Here is a 13,335-nt window from a genome sequence, read left to right as displayed (position 1 = left end):
ATTTTTACTTTTCTGCATAGTACTTATTACTACCTGACATTTTTGTATGTGTTTATCTCTCTGTCTTCCCCTGTCTGAAATATAAATCTGTAAAAAGGGAGATCTTGTGAAAATTGTTCACCATTCTATCTGTCCCCAGCTCCCAGAGTGATGCCTGGGACATGGGTGTTCAATATACATTGAATGACTGGCTAAGTGAATCTGTTATTTGGCTATTGTGGGTCTTTATTAGATTAAATTTATTAGATTGAATACCCCAGACAGTGTACCCACTGGAATGAAATCTGAAGCCCACATTTCCTGTCTCCGAGTTTCTGGCTTGCTCTAAAGCAAAACCTGTCTGAAATATGACCATTTATGTTATGGAAATCCAGATGCACCCCCTGCTTCCTTGGCCACCAGTTCATTTCACCTCTTGGATGATGATTCTTTCTCATTTTGTTTTCTCCTGCACCACTGGCTTGATTGGTGGTGATTAGCAGAGGGTGGTTCATTTATGTGAAACACCTGCTTCCCACCTGTGTCCCCATGAGCAGACAGCTCTGGACCCAGTGCAGGAAGTCGGCGGGTGTCCTTCATGACTGAGTGGGCTTCCAGAATTTTTTCCAGGAGTCAGATCCAAACTGGCACCATATGGGCGGCCACCTGTATGACATTTTGCCAGCATTGCATTGAACACATCTGCCAGCTTATAAAAGAGACCTGGTGAGGCCTGGGGCATCAAGAAGGATTGGCAGAAAAGCTGACCCAAGAAGAAGGCTGAGCCAGAGGGAAGCAGTTTCCACTTTGTGACTTGGTTGTGATTTAATCGGCCTTCCTTCACTTTTTCATGGAACCAGCAAACACCAGCTCAGAAGACTGTGTTCTTGCATCACTCCCATTGATCCACTCTGAGATCAACACTCTGGGAGAGTGGAAAAATGTGTCAAAGATTATTTTACTCTAGCCCAAAGCACATCTTGACACAGCAATGTTCCTATGTGTGCTAGTCAAGATTCTCCAGAGAAACAGAACCAATAGGATCTGTTATCCATCTATCATCTATCTATCTATCTATCTAGCCAGCCAACTATCATTGATCTAGATCGAGATATAGATATATGAGAGAGGATTTATTAGGGGAATTGGCTCATACCATTATGGAGGCCAAGGAGTTCCCATGACAGGTTTCTGAGAGCGGGAGAACCAGGGAACCTAGTAGCATGGCTGTATTCAAGTCCAAAGGTCTGAGAAGCAGGAGAGCTGGTGGTGTCACTCTCAGTTTGAGGCTGAAGGCCTGAGACCCCGGCGGACTGCTGGTGCAAGTCTCAGAGTCTGAATGCTGGAGATCCTGGAGTTCTAACGTCCAAAAGAGGAGAAGAGTGTCCCAGTTCCAGAAGGGAATGAATTTGCCCTTCCTCTGCCCCTTTTTTGTACCTGGGCCCTCAGCTGATTAGACAGTATCTTCCCACAAAAAGTAAGGGCTATTTTTTTTTTTTTTACTCAGTCCACTGATTCAAATGCCAATCTCTTTAGAAACCACCCCCACAGACATACTCAGAAATAATGCTTTACTAGCTCTCTGGGTTTCCCTTAATCCAGTCAAGTTGACACCTAAAATCACCACACCATGATGAACCAGACAGGGTGGAGGGTGTGATTATTCCCCTAGTCATTGCATCATAGCCATGTCATTCATCCAATACCTAGTCAGGCTACACTACATGCTAATGAACAGATGTTGTTCTTTGGGTCGGTGATAAGACTCACAGAACCAAGAGTCAACACATTTGATTGTATGGGTCTGGGTGGAACACACCAGCCAAAACTGTAAGGGAAACCCTGAGCTACAGGTACTCCATTTGAAAACATATCTCAGTTTTGCATATTTGGTTTTCATATGTGATTTTGCCATCTATTTTGCATGTGTGATTCTGCCATCCTAACCTTCAGTTATGCTCACCTCAAGCTATTGCCCCATTGGGCAATTTACAGCCTTTTCCATTTTTTTCCATGAATTTAATCATATAATACCTTTGAAATGGTTATTGCTACATGCTGTAATAGATACAGGGGATATAAAGTTGAGTACAACAGCATTCTTGCCCTGTAAGAGCCCACAGGCAGGCGGGGGAGATAAGTATTACAGATTAATACACTGTAATAGCTATGGAGGGGACCCTGCTGTGCTTTGCTATGGTTTGTTTCCACCAAAACTCATGTTGAAATTTGATCCCCAATATGGTGGCATTGGGAGGTAGGGCCTATGGTAGGTGTTTAGGTCTTGGGGGCAGATCCTTCATGAATGGCTCGGCACTTTCTCCTGGTAGTGAGTTCTCCCTCTGGCAAGACTGGATTGCTTTCCCTGGGAAACAAATTAGTTCCCATGAAAGTAGGTCGATATAAAGCCAGGATACCTCTGGGTTTTGTGTCTTCGCATGTGTCCATTTCCCTTTGATTTGCCATGTTGTGATCAGCAGGAAAGCTCTCACCAGAAACCAGGGCTATGCCCTTGAACTTCCCAGCCTGCAGAACCATGAGCTAAATAAAACTCTTATTGGTTAATTATGCAGCCCCACATATTCTGTTATAGCAACACAAAACAGACTAAGACAGACCCTTATTCCAAGTTTGGAGGGAAGAGGAATCAGAGAAGGTTTCCAGAGAGAGAAGGCTCTTGGGGTCAAGTTCTGGAGGAAGAATGGGATTTGGTTTTGTAGGGGGAGAAGGGAAAGTGTGCCAGGCAAAGGTGGCAGCATGTGCATAGGCTGCTAGTGAGAGTAGAAGAACCCCTGGGACACCACAGGTAGTTTCAGTGTGGCAGCAGCTAGGTTCAAGCATGTGCAAGGGATCAGAGAGGCATTTGGACACACATCCTAAGGGCAACAAGAGCTACTGAAGGATTGATCAGAGGCATTACAGGATCAGACCTGAAATTTCTGATGATTCTGGCTGCAGTATGGAAAATGGATTGAAAAGGGCTGGATTGCATGCAGAAGGCCCTGCTGAGCTGTCGTGATGGGAGCCGGAATCAACCTGAGTGGCAGTCAGGAAGGAGGAATGTAGTCGGTCTGAAAGATATAAAAATAGAATTTGCGACTGATTGGATATGGAGGCAGATGAGGGAAAAGATAAGAGCCAAACCTTAGCCCTGGAGGTATGGATAGATGGGGTGCCATGAACTAAGACAAGGAACCCCAAGCAGCAGCAGGTACAAACATACTTTCCTCTTCCTGTAGCCTCTGAAGAAGAAGGCCTGGATCCACTAAGTGGCCCAGAAGGAGCTGGGCAGGGGGCTTCATCTACTGGGAACTCTGAGGATCCCTCTCTCCTCAAGAGGCTGCCCCTAGACATGAGACTGCTACTGATTCCCCTTTAACAGCCTGAAGGGGATGGGATGGTCATGCGTGGCATTGGGCACTGGACACTGCCAACCCTGGAGTGTAGAATGAGGCTACTTGCCTGTGAACTAAAGAGAAGTGTTCCCGAGCCAACCACCCTTGCAGGGACTCTGGACCCTGACTGAATATGAGAAGGTGGCTCGTGGCTTGCACTTGCTCTCATAAGGCAGGCAGACCACGTTGAAGGCAGGGCTTTTCCTGGCAGATCCTGCTCACTCCTGAGGCCCAGGGAAGTGAATACCTCTGACTGTGGTTAGCTGGAGACCTGAGTCCTATCTTGGCCCTGTAGGAAGCTGAAGAGCTGCTTGAAAGAGATCATGTGCATAGTACACCAACACAGACTCTGCTTTCTCTGAAAAGCAATTTCAAAGCCACTTCATTCTCCATCTGCATTTGGCTAATAGCCTGATTACAACCACACTAATAACCTTCAAACATTCTTGGGAGTAGCCTTGGCTCTGAAAGGTGTCGCCTCCCTTTCTCCTTGCCCGATCTCATGCTTCTCTGTGACTGCAATGAAAACAGCTGTGCATTCCTCCCAGGGCCTGAATTGCTTGGAGGAAAGGCAGATGGCTGTGGGCTAATTCCTAAAGTGTACTTCTGGGGACCATCAGCCTCAGTTCCCAATCAGGGCTACAGGTCAGAGCAAGAACAATTCTCCATGAATATGGATGCCAAGGATGGGAACTGATTGCTTCTCTCCTGCAGGGCAAAGCTATCGCCCTGGGTGGGGAGTACATTTTTGCTGAGATACAGGGTCTAGGGAAGTGTTGTCCTCTGAGTCACAAGGCAGGACATTTTAAGATTTAGGATGCTGGTCACTGGGATAAAGGTGTCACTACCAGGAGAGGCAGCACAGAGAGGAATTTGTGTCTGTCATACAGTCCCTCCATTAATTATTGCCTCTTACTCTTACAGCACTGAATTAAGAAGTTGGATGGTCAAGGTGCTGAGAAGGATTTTTGCAGTAGCTAAGAATTTGGATGGATGAACATCAAGGTGTCTCCCAATTTAAGAGGCTAGGTGTCCTCATTTGTGCCTTAGCTGATATTATTCCCCTTGGGTTGCACTTTGTCCCTCTTTCCTATTGTCCAAATCTCACCCAATCTCTATGGTTCAATTCATGCCCCATCCACTTATTCTTTGAATCCCTCCCTGATGGCCCCAGTCCACACTAACATGACTTTTACTGTCTGAAGATCTTAGTTACTGCAATGGCCTCCAGATGGGCACCTTATTATATGCTGCCATGTTTACTTGTTGCTATTCCTGGGCCTTATCTACCCGGCGAGATTATGAATTACCTTGTGATCAGGGCCGACACCCTTTGCTGTCCATTCCTAGTTTCCTATGCCAAATTAGTGAGTGTTGAGCAGCCAGCGTTCTAAGGGATAAGTCTCCAGGATGCTCAGAGAGCCTGGGCATTGTCACTAGATGTCATCCCTGGGCTGTGGAATGCCTCACCCCAAGAGAGATGCCCCTGATTTCAGGTCCACAGGCTTCCCTTTAGTGTCTCAGGAAAACAGGACTGGACATTTCTTCCCCTTTCTGCTCTTCCATAGCCCCTTGATAGAGCCATGGAAGAGGGATGCATTCTGATTGGCTTTATTATTTGGCTGACTATTTTTTTGTCTGGTGCAGCAGCCAAGACAGAGTGCTGTGCTCTGGCCTGATTTAGATGGCCTTTTACTAAAGATGGTGCATGTGGCACATGACAGTGATGACCAGGGACAATTATTACCTATTTAGAGACCCTGAACCATTCAGGGGCTTCCAGGTGGTGATCATGGAGGACCTGCGCTTGTTCCCTCTGAGTTCTTGTGGGGGTCACACTGGGGTCATCCCTTCTCCTTAGGGTAGGCCATTGATCAAGTACCCAGTCAGTTAGATCTGAGGCATGGGGAAGAGAGAGGGGGAGAGAGAGAGAGAGAGAGAGAGAGAGACAAACGGACAGAGACAGACTGACTGACTTTGGGACTGCAGTAGAGTGGAAGAAGTAGCTAGAGGTGAGACAAGAACATAGGCTGATGCAGGTGGTTGATACACAGGCTGGTGCTTTTTCCTAAGGATTGCAGACTTGATCTCATCTTGGGTCCCATTCTCTAGGCTCTCACAGCACCCCACTTGCTTATTCCCCAAATGCCGTAGATGACCATAATTCTACAGCTTCGCCCAAGCCATTTCCTTTCCCTGAAAGACCCCTCAGCATCCCTTTCATCAGTGTCCATTTGACAAATGCCTACTCACCCATTAAGCCTTCGCTCAACTATCTCCCGTATTCTGTAGTATTCTTGGCCCCCAGAATTCCAAAATGTTTTTACAGTTCTCTTTTACTTTGGCACTTTTCCTAGGAAGCCATACCCCGCTGTGTGCCTGTCTCACTGTGAACTCTTGAAGGACTCAGACTATGCCTCATTCGCCTTTGCATCCCAACACTACCCAATGCCTGACGCATCATCGGTGCTCAATTCATGTTAGTGAAATTGCACTGAGTGAATTTCAATGGGAATAGGGAGCCATTTAGATGTTTTTAAGCAGGAAACAGATATATTTTTCTAGTGCTGGAGATTTTGACTGGGGACGGGGATGTTATTGCAAATAGTGAAGGTCAAGTTCTGGACCTCAGCTAAGAGGATGTAGGAAGGGATGGAGTAAACACAGATTTCACAGGATTTGATGGCAGGTGGGGCAGAGAGGCTGAAGGAGAAGGAGGGTTAGCGGTTGCCTCCTAGGCTATTACGTGAGGAGGTGGGACCCAGGGGGTGCCATTAAGGGAGGCATGTCCTATGGGAGGAGGAGGATGGGAACATGTCCCAGAAAATAATGAAGTTTCTCCAAAGCCAAAGAAAAAGTTTAAGAGCATTCCTTTCCTAAAACTAGTAAAAGAAGTATCTTTCACATGAGGAAATCTAAGATCTAATGGTCAGAGCAGGTAGATTGGGCTGTTTGCATTCTTGGTTAAAGAGAGAGAATCCAGGCATAAGGGAAGGTCAGTTCATTTCAGCCACTTACTCTAAGGGCTGGAGCCTTTAGAGGTCAAGGAGGGAGAGGAAAAGCTTTTTATCCTGTACCAATTCCCCAGCCACTCATGCAGCCTCTGCACTCTGCCTCAAGGTAGCTCATGCTGGGAGTCTTACCTCTGACTTCTTTTTGTGTTTAAAGAGAGATGTATTCTGGGTTTTGAAAGCAACAAGCCCATCTGTTACTGGGGCCAACGGCTCAGGTTAGATCACCACTAATCTTGCTCTTCCTGTGTCCCTCAGATGTGGAAATAGCAGCTCAGTGGCATAAAGAAGTGGCTTTCTCCTGTGAGGGCTGTGCTGGACTCCTTCCAAGGACATATGACACTGAAGTCACCATGCAGTCTTGAGTTGCCCGATAGGTAGGCAGTGCTTCCAGCATCATGTGTACCTGGAGCACTACGGGCATTTTCATTATGTGCATGGACAAAACTTAACCCAGCTTTCTTTAAATTATATGTGTCTTGATGTTTCCCTGGTGACATTTGAGCTATTCCCCGGGCAGGATGGTAAGAACTGGAACTGGACTCAGGATGGTGTTTTTCAGAGGGGGGGTAAAAAGGACCCAATACAGAGGTAGAAAAGGCAGGAGAGAAAGAGTAAATGGTCAGCACTAAGCTGGTGAATGCTGCAGGAATGTGGAACCCTGGCCATGTTTAAATGAGAGAATGCCCTGTTTCTTCTTTGATGTCCAGAATTCAGCCATAGTGGACCACCCTTAGTAGATCACATTTCAAACTTTCAACTTAGTTTCTCAGAAAATTTTCATATAGATATAAATTACACATGGCTATGAATAGAGAATTCTGGGTAAAGAGAAATGATTGGTAACATTGTATCACTCAGGAGTTACTGATTATAATGAAGGCAGTTCAGGCATCATTGTTATTGTCAAATAATATACCTGCCTGTTACAGCCCCCTGTTGGGAACTTCAGTGTAGATATGCATGAAGATGACTTTAGCAGATAAAATGGGGTGCAGCCTCAGGTGCCTGGGGCCCTCTTCCCGCAGCCTCACCATACAGATTGCACTGATGTTCCAGAAATAAAAGGAAGTAGTTCTCTGAACAGAGGCAAATGCTTCCACAAAGCCCATGTGTTTACTTCACCTGAAAGGCACAGGACGTCTCAGAGCATTAGACTCTCAAACTGGAGCCCAGATTCAGAATTTGTTGTAAATTAATATTACTAATATTTTGGATCTTCTCTGAAAATCATCAGTTCTTGCCAAGGTATAGTGGGCAGCAAGTTAGAAGCACTGAGGGACTGGAAAGGGGCAGTTGGATCCATCATGCTGAGAAGCCCTGATTGACAGTGAGGAAGAAGAGAGTCAGATTTTAGCTCCCCAAATCTGTCTGCATCGTGGGACCACAGCATGGCTCAAAGAACAAGTATCACATGTCTGTTATCACAAAACGATATTGTAACGGATACTCATTTTGATGATGTTTTTGCAAATAATTCTGTTCCACACAGCTAAAATGAACAGAGAAAAGGGTTTATGTTTCAAGGTGTTGAAAGTATTCTATGAGATTACAGATGTGTTGCAATCTGTCTGCTGCCAACAGTATATGAAAGGAATGACATCATTGTGTTGGAAACCTGGATCCCTTTGCTACATATTATCACCATTTATTTTATTTCTACTACAGATAGGATAATGTTATTCAATGAAGACTCTGTATGTACTTTTTGGGAGGAGAAAAATACAATCTTGTTTTGTTGTTGGGAACTCCATATGTGTGTGTAATATACGCCCCCTTACGTGGCCAAATAGAGACATGTCTAAACTGGTTTTATAGGAACTGGAGAAAATATCCTATATAGAAAAACTGGGAGAATAAAATTTGTACTTTCAAGGAAAGGAAAGTAAAATGTCACAAGAGAGCTTTCCTCAATTGTATTCAAGGAGACTTGAATTTGGTGTGAGGCAGTTCACCTAGAATCTATGGAAGGTCGAATGACTGAAAAACCAAAGTGCTGTCGGCCTCAGACTGCCTTGCTTGTGAGGCAGTTCTACAAGATGGCCCGTGAAGACAGGAACGGGAGCCTCTGGCTCTGGCCGTCTGAGGAGACATTCCCAGAGCAGTTCAGGAAGGACGGGTGGGATGCCTGGCCAGAACGAGGGCAGGGAGCCCAAAGCAAGCCAATCTGGGGCTCAGATAGGCTGGCTTGAAAATGGAACTGCTTTTAAATATATTTATTTTATTTTAAATTGACACATAATAATTGCACATATTTATGGTGTACATTATGGATATTTTGACACCTGTGTACATTGTGTAATGATCAAATCAGAGTAATCTGAACATTCATCACCTCAAACATTTATCATTTCTTTGTGGTAGGAGTATTCGAAACCTTCTCTTTTAGCTATTTTGAAATATATAATACGTTATTTGCAGAACTGATGGGGGTGGTGGAGAAAGGTTTGTTCCAGATGTCCTTCTGCAGGCAATCTGGCTGGAGCTGGAAGCATGCCCATCCCTTTCCTGTCCTTGCTGCCTTCAGGCCACCAACCTATGAAGTCTGTCCAAGAGCCCATCTCCTTTTGAAGGAACACGGGTTGTTTATTCTATCCTCTCCTCACCCTCAATGCCCTCACCTATGAACCTCCAGGTCACATTTCCATATTCCCCCAGGACAAGGGCACCAGTCCCCAGCTTCCAGGCTCTTCCTCCATTTCACCTCCTGCTGTCATTCTGAGTAACTCCAGTGTCCCCTGATGACCTACACAATCCTCATCTTCTCCATCATGACCCTTGTATGCCTCTCCAGTCCAGCTACCCCATGGAACACCGTGGTTACTTCACAATTGCTCTACCTCTGAAACAATAAACTCTGAATGCTACCTCCTACCATTTACCTACCTTACAGCCTATATTTCCAGATAACTCACTCCTAGGCTGCCAGCTCTATCCTCACCCACTTTGGAACCAGCTCTGGTATCTACTGGCTCCATACAGTTTCTCCACCCTGATTTGAATCCTCTGAAATCCTCAACGCCCACCTCTCCCTTTCTAACCCCATATTCAATGAGTCACCAGAGGCTTTACATCCTACTGCAGCATCTTATCAATCTTTCCCTCTCTGCACCCTTACTGCTAGGCCCTAACCTGTTGGAGCCATCATGACCTGTCATTGGTATCTAGGTCTGACCTTTTTCAGCCTTTGTGCCCACTCCAGTGGCCCACACTGCACACTCTGCTCATGGAGTCCACCCACTGCACCCTCAACAGGTGGGGGCTTTTCACGCTACCTCCTTCTCCACTTCCTCCTAGGGCAAATGAGTTGCCCCTGGCCATGTGCATTCTATTTGTACCTATGCCCCTCTTACTCACATCACAGTAGGTTGGTTACATATCTGTAACTTCTACCAGAAGATGTGGTCTTTGAGGACAAGAACCACTTTCTCTCAACTCTCTGAGCTTAGTAGGTGGTATAACACCTGCCACATGGCCACTCTCAATAAGCACTCCTCGACTTAAATGTCCTCAGATATACCTTCCATCAGATCTTCCCCCTGGGTCATTATCAGGGCAGCCACCAAGCCCGGCTTCACTCCTATATTTTTTCTGGGAGGAGACACACTCCTGCCTTCCTCTTTGCAATGCCAGTTGCTGGGGTGGTCACTCCTGTTCTGCCATAACATGAGGCTGGGCCGTGGAGGGGGTGGGAGGAGGCAGCAGGGACTGGGGAAAGTCACAGAACACTGTGTGAGTGAACTGGCAGAACTTCTGTGGGCTCACCAGCTGGCACCCTGGGAGAGAGCCAAAGAGAAAGTTCGTTTTTTCCTGCCCAAAGCTCAGAATCCTGAGAGCAGCCATGAGTCTGAGTGCTAAAGGCTTAGGAGTGAGAAGTGTCAAGGTCACCTCTGCTTTGTGCCTGACCAGGGAGGGGCATCGTGGATGTTGTATGTGTGTGTGGGTGTTGCAAACCACTGGGCATGTCTGGATAGCTAATAGCATGCTTCCGTGGCCGACAGAGAGGAAGATCCACTAATCCAATTTGTAATTTATCTTTTGGTTTGCTCCCAATGTTTTCCCTTTGTTTCTGGCTTGATGCATTTATCTGAGGGCTCAGTGAATTCACCTTGGCAAAGTCTTGCATGAATAGGAGCATTTAACTCAATAGATCAGCTCACAGTCGTGTGTGTGTGTGTGTGTGTGTGTGTGTGTGTGTGTGTGTGTGTGCAGCTTCCTTAACCCCTAAGTGAGGGCCTCCCTCCCAGGAAGGGAACCCAGGATTGGTTGCTGCAGAACAGCTTTGTAAGGGTGGCAAGCAGAGAGCCAGCAGAAGAGGATGGAGCTGGCTTAGAGAAATTCTGAGCGCAGCCAGGCCACAACTCACAGACTAGGGTAGATAGAGGTGGGCATCTTTGGTTGGAGAAGAGGTGAATAGGAGCTATTTATGTATTCTGGACTTCTCTCTCCTTTCCTCCCGCTCTTTTTCTTTCTCTCCTCCCTCTCTCCTTTCCTGTTTCCCTCCCTCTCTCCCTCCTTCTTACCTTCTCTCTCTTTGTTTGTTGTTGTTTTTTTTTAACAGCTTTACTGAAATGTAATTCACATACCATACAATTTATTTGTTTAAAGTGTATAAGTCAATGCTTTTAATTATATCCACAGAATTTTGCACAATCTGTGCACATCACTACAATAAATTTTAGAACATTTTCATCACTCCTCAAAGAAACTCTATACCTATCAGTAGTGATTTTTCATTTCCATCCTGCCAATCTCCTAGAGAGTTGTTGTCTCTAGACAACAACTAGTCTACTTTCTGTCTCTATCAATTTGCCTATTGGACATTCTTTGTAAATGGAATCATACAATCTATAGTCTTTTGTGACTGGCTTCTTTCACTTAGCATAATGTTTTCAGGTTTCATCCATGTTGTGATGTGTATCCATACTTCATTCCTTTTTATTGCCAAATAATATTCCATAGTATGAATATGTCACATTTTGTTTAACCCATTTACCGGTTGACAGACATTTGAGTTGTTTCCATTTTTTGGTTATTATGAATAATGCTGCTAAGGACATTTGTGTTCAAATTTTTGTATGGCTGTATGTTTTTATTTCTCCTGGGTGTATACCTATGAATGGAATTGCTGCATCATAGAGTAACTCTATTTTTATGATTTTGAGGAAATTTCAGACTGTTTTCCAAAGTGGCTGCAGCATTTTACATTACCACCATTTTATATTCCAGAACTCTTTACATTCTCACTGACACTTGTTAAAATCTGCCTTTTTTATTATAGCCATCCCAGTGGTTGTGAAGTGGTATCTCATCATGGAATTTATTTACATTTCTCTAGTGGCTAATGATGTTCAGCATCCTTTCCTGTGCTTGTTGGCTATTTGTGTATCTTCTTTAGAGAAATATCTGTACAGATCCTTCACCCATCAATTCATTGCATTATTTATTCATCTTATTACTGAATTTTAAAAGTTCTGTGTATATTCTAAATATAAATACCTTGATAGCCAGATATTTTCTCCTAATCTGGGATATCTTTTCACTTTATTGATGGTGTTCTTTGAGCCACAACAGTTTAAAATTTTGTTAAAGTTCAATTTATCTATTTTTTATTTTGTTGTTTTTATTTTTAGTGTTTTATCTAAGAAACCATTGCCCAATCCAAGATCAGGAAGATTTACTTCTATGTTTTCTTCTAACAGTGTGATAGTATTAGCTCTTCTATCCATTTTCAGTTAACTTTTGTATATGGTGTGAGGTAGGGAATCAAATTTCATTTTTCTACTTCTGTTTCATTTAGTTATCCCAGCACCATTTGTTGAAAAGATGATTCTTTCCCCTAATGAATTGTTTTGGCACTCTTGTTAAAAATCAGTTGGCTATAAATGCATGGGTTTATTTCTAGACTCTCAATTCGATTCCATGTATCTATATGTCTCTCCTCTTACCAGTATTACACTGTCCTGTCTTGATTACTGTAGCCTTGTCATGAGTTTTGAAATCAGGATATTTCTACTTTTTGTGTCCACCTTTCAGCACACAGAGCAAGGCTGGGTGTAGGTTCAGTGGAAGATCTGACTTGATGGGCTGAGGACATATAAGGAGAGGAAAGGCCATGGTAAGCATGAGACCGGGAGTCAGGGACCCTAGTCTTTAATCCTTGCCCTGCCATAAGCCTGTATAACCTTATGTAAGTCACTTGATGTTTCTGGGCCTCTGTTTCCTGTTATGTAGAATGAAGGCTCTGAGTTGGTTGACTGTTAAAGGAATTTTCAATTCTAATAATCTGGAGGCGTGGGGGATTCAGTTTACGTAAGAAAAGTCCATCACAGGACCCTCTAATTTTATAGCTAAGCATTCATAGACTTTCACTTACTTGAAACTTAGGTATGGGAGAGGAACTGTACAAGACAGATCTGGATTATGCTCTCATACCAGATAGCAATGAAATTCCCAAACATTATCAAGGTCATGTCTAAAGACTCAGGTTCTCACTGGCCAAAGATGGGACACTTTGGATATCAAAAAACACAATAAATGCAATGGATCAAAATATATTAAATATATTTAAATTCATGAGTTCATAATGTTGCTTAGCAAAACTCCAATTATTTGGAATTTGTGAATTTTTAGATCTCTCACTGAGGGGACCCCTGGGTCATCTCCTCCAGTTGACCTGGTTTTCATGGCTGTCTCACTCTACCCTGGATCCCCATGTCCCTGGGTTCTGTTCCAGCACTGTGTTTACAGTTAGCTTTTATCACTTTGCTAAATCTGTGTTAATCTATTTGGAGAAGGCATGGGAGAACTCCAGAGTTATTGGTAGGAGCCGGTCAAGCACTGCCTGCTAACTTAATAGATGATGCTTCACTCTGATATTCACTATTGCTTATACTATGCTGTAACCACCACCAAAAATCAAGATGGAGAATAATTCCATTACCCCTTTG

This window comes from Macaca fascicularis, chromosome 7 (genome assembly GCF_037993035.2).
Source record: "Macaca fascicularis isolate 582-1 chromosome 7, T2T-MFA8v1.1".
Classification (NCBI taxonomy): Eukaryota; Metazoa; Chordata; class Mammalia; order Primates; family Cercopithecidae; genus Macaca; species Macaca fascicularis.
The sequence above is the reverse complement of the archived record's forward strand: the minus strand, read 5'-3'. Positions refer to the sequence as shown.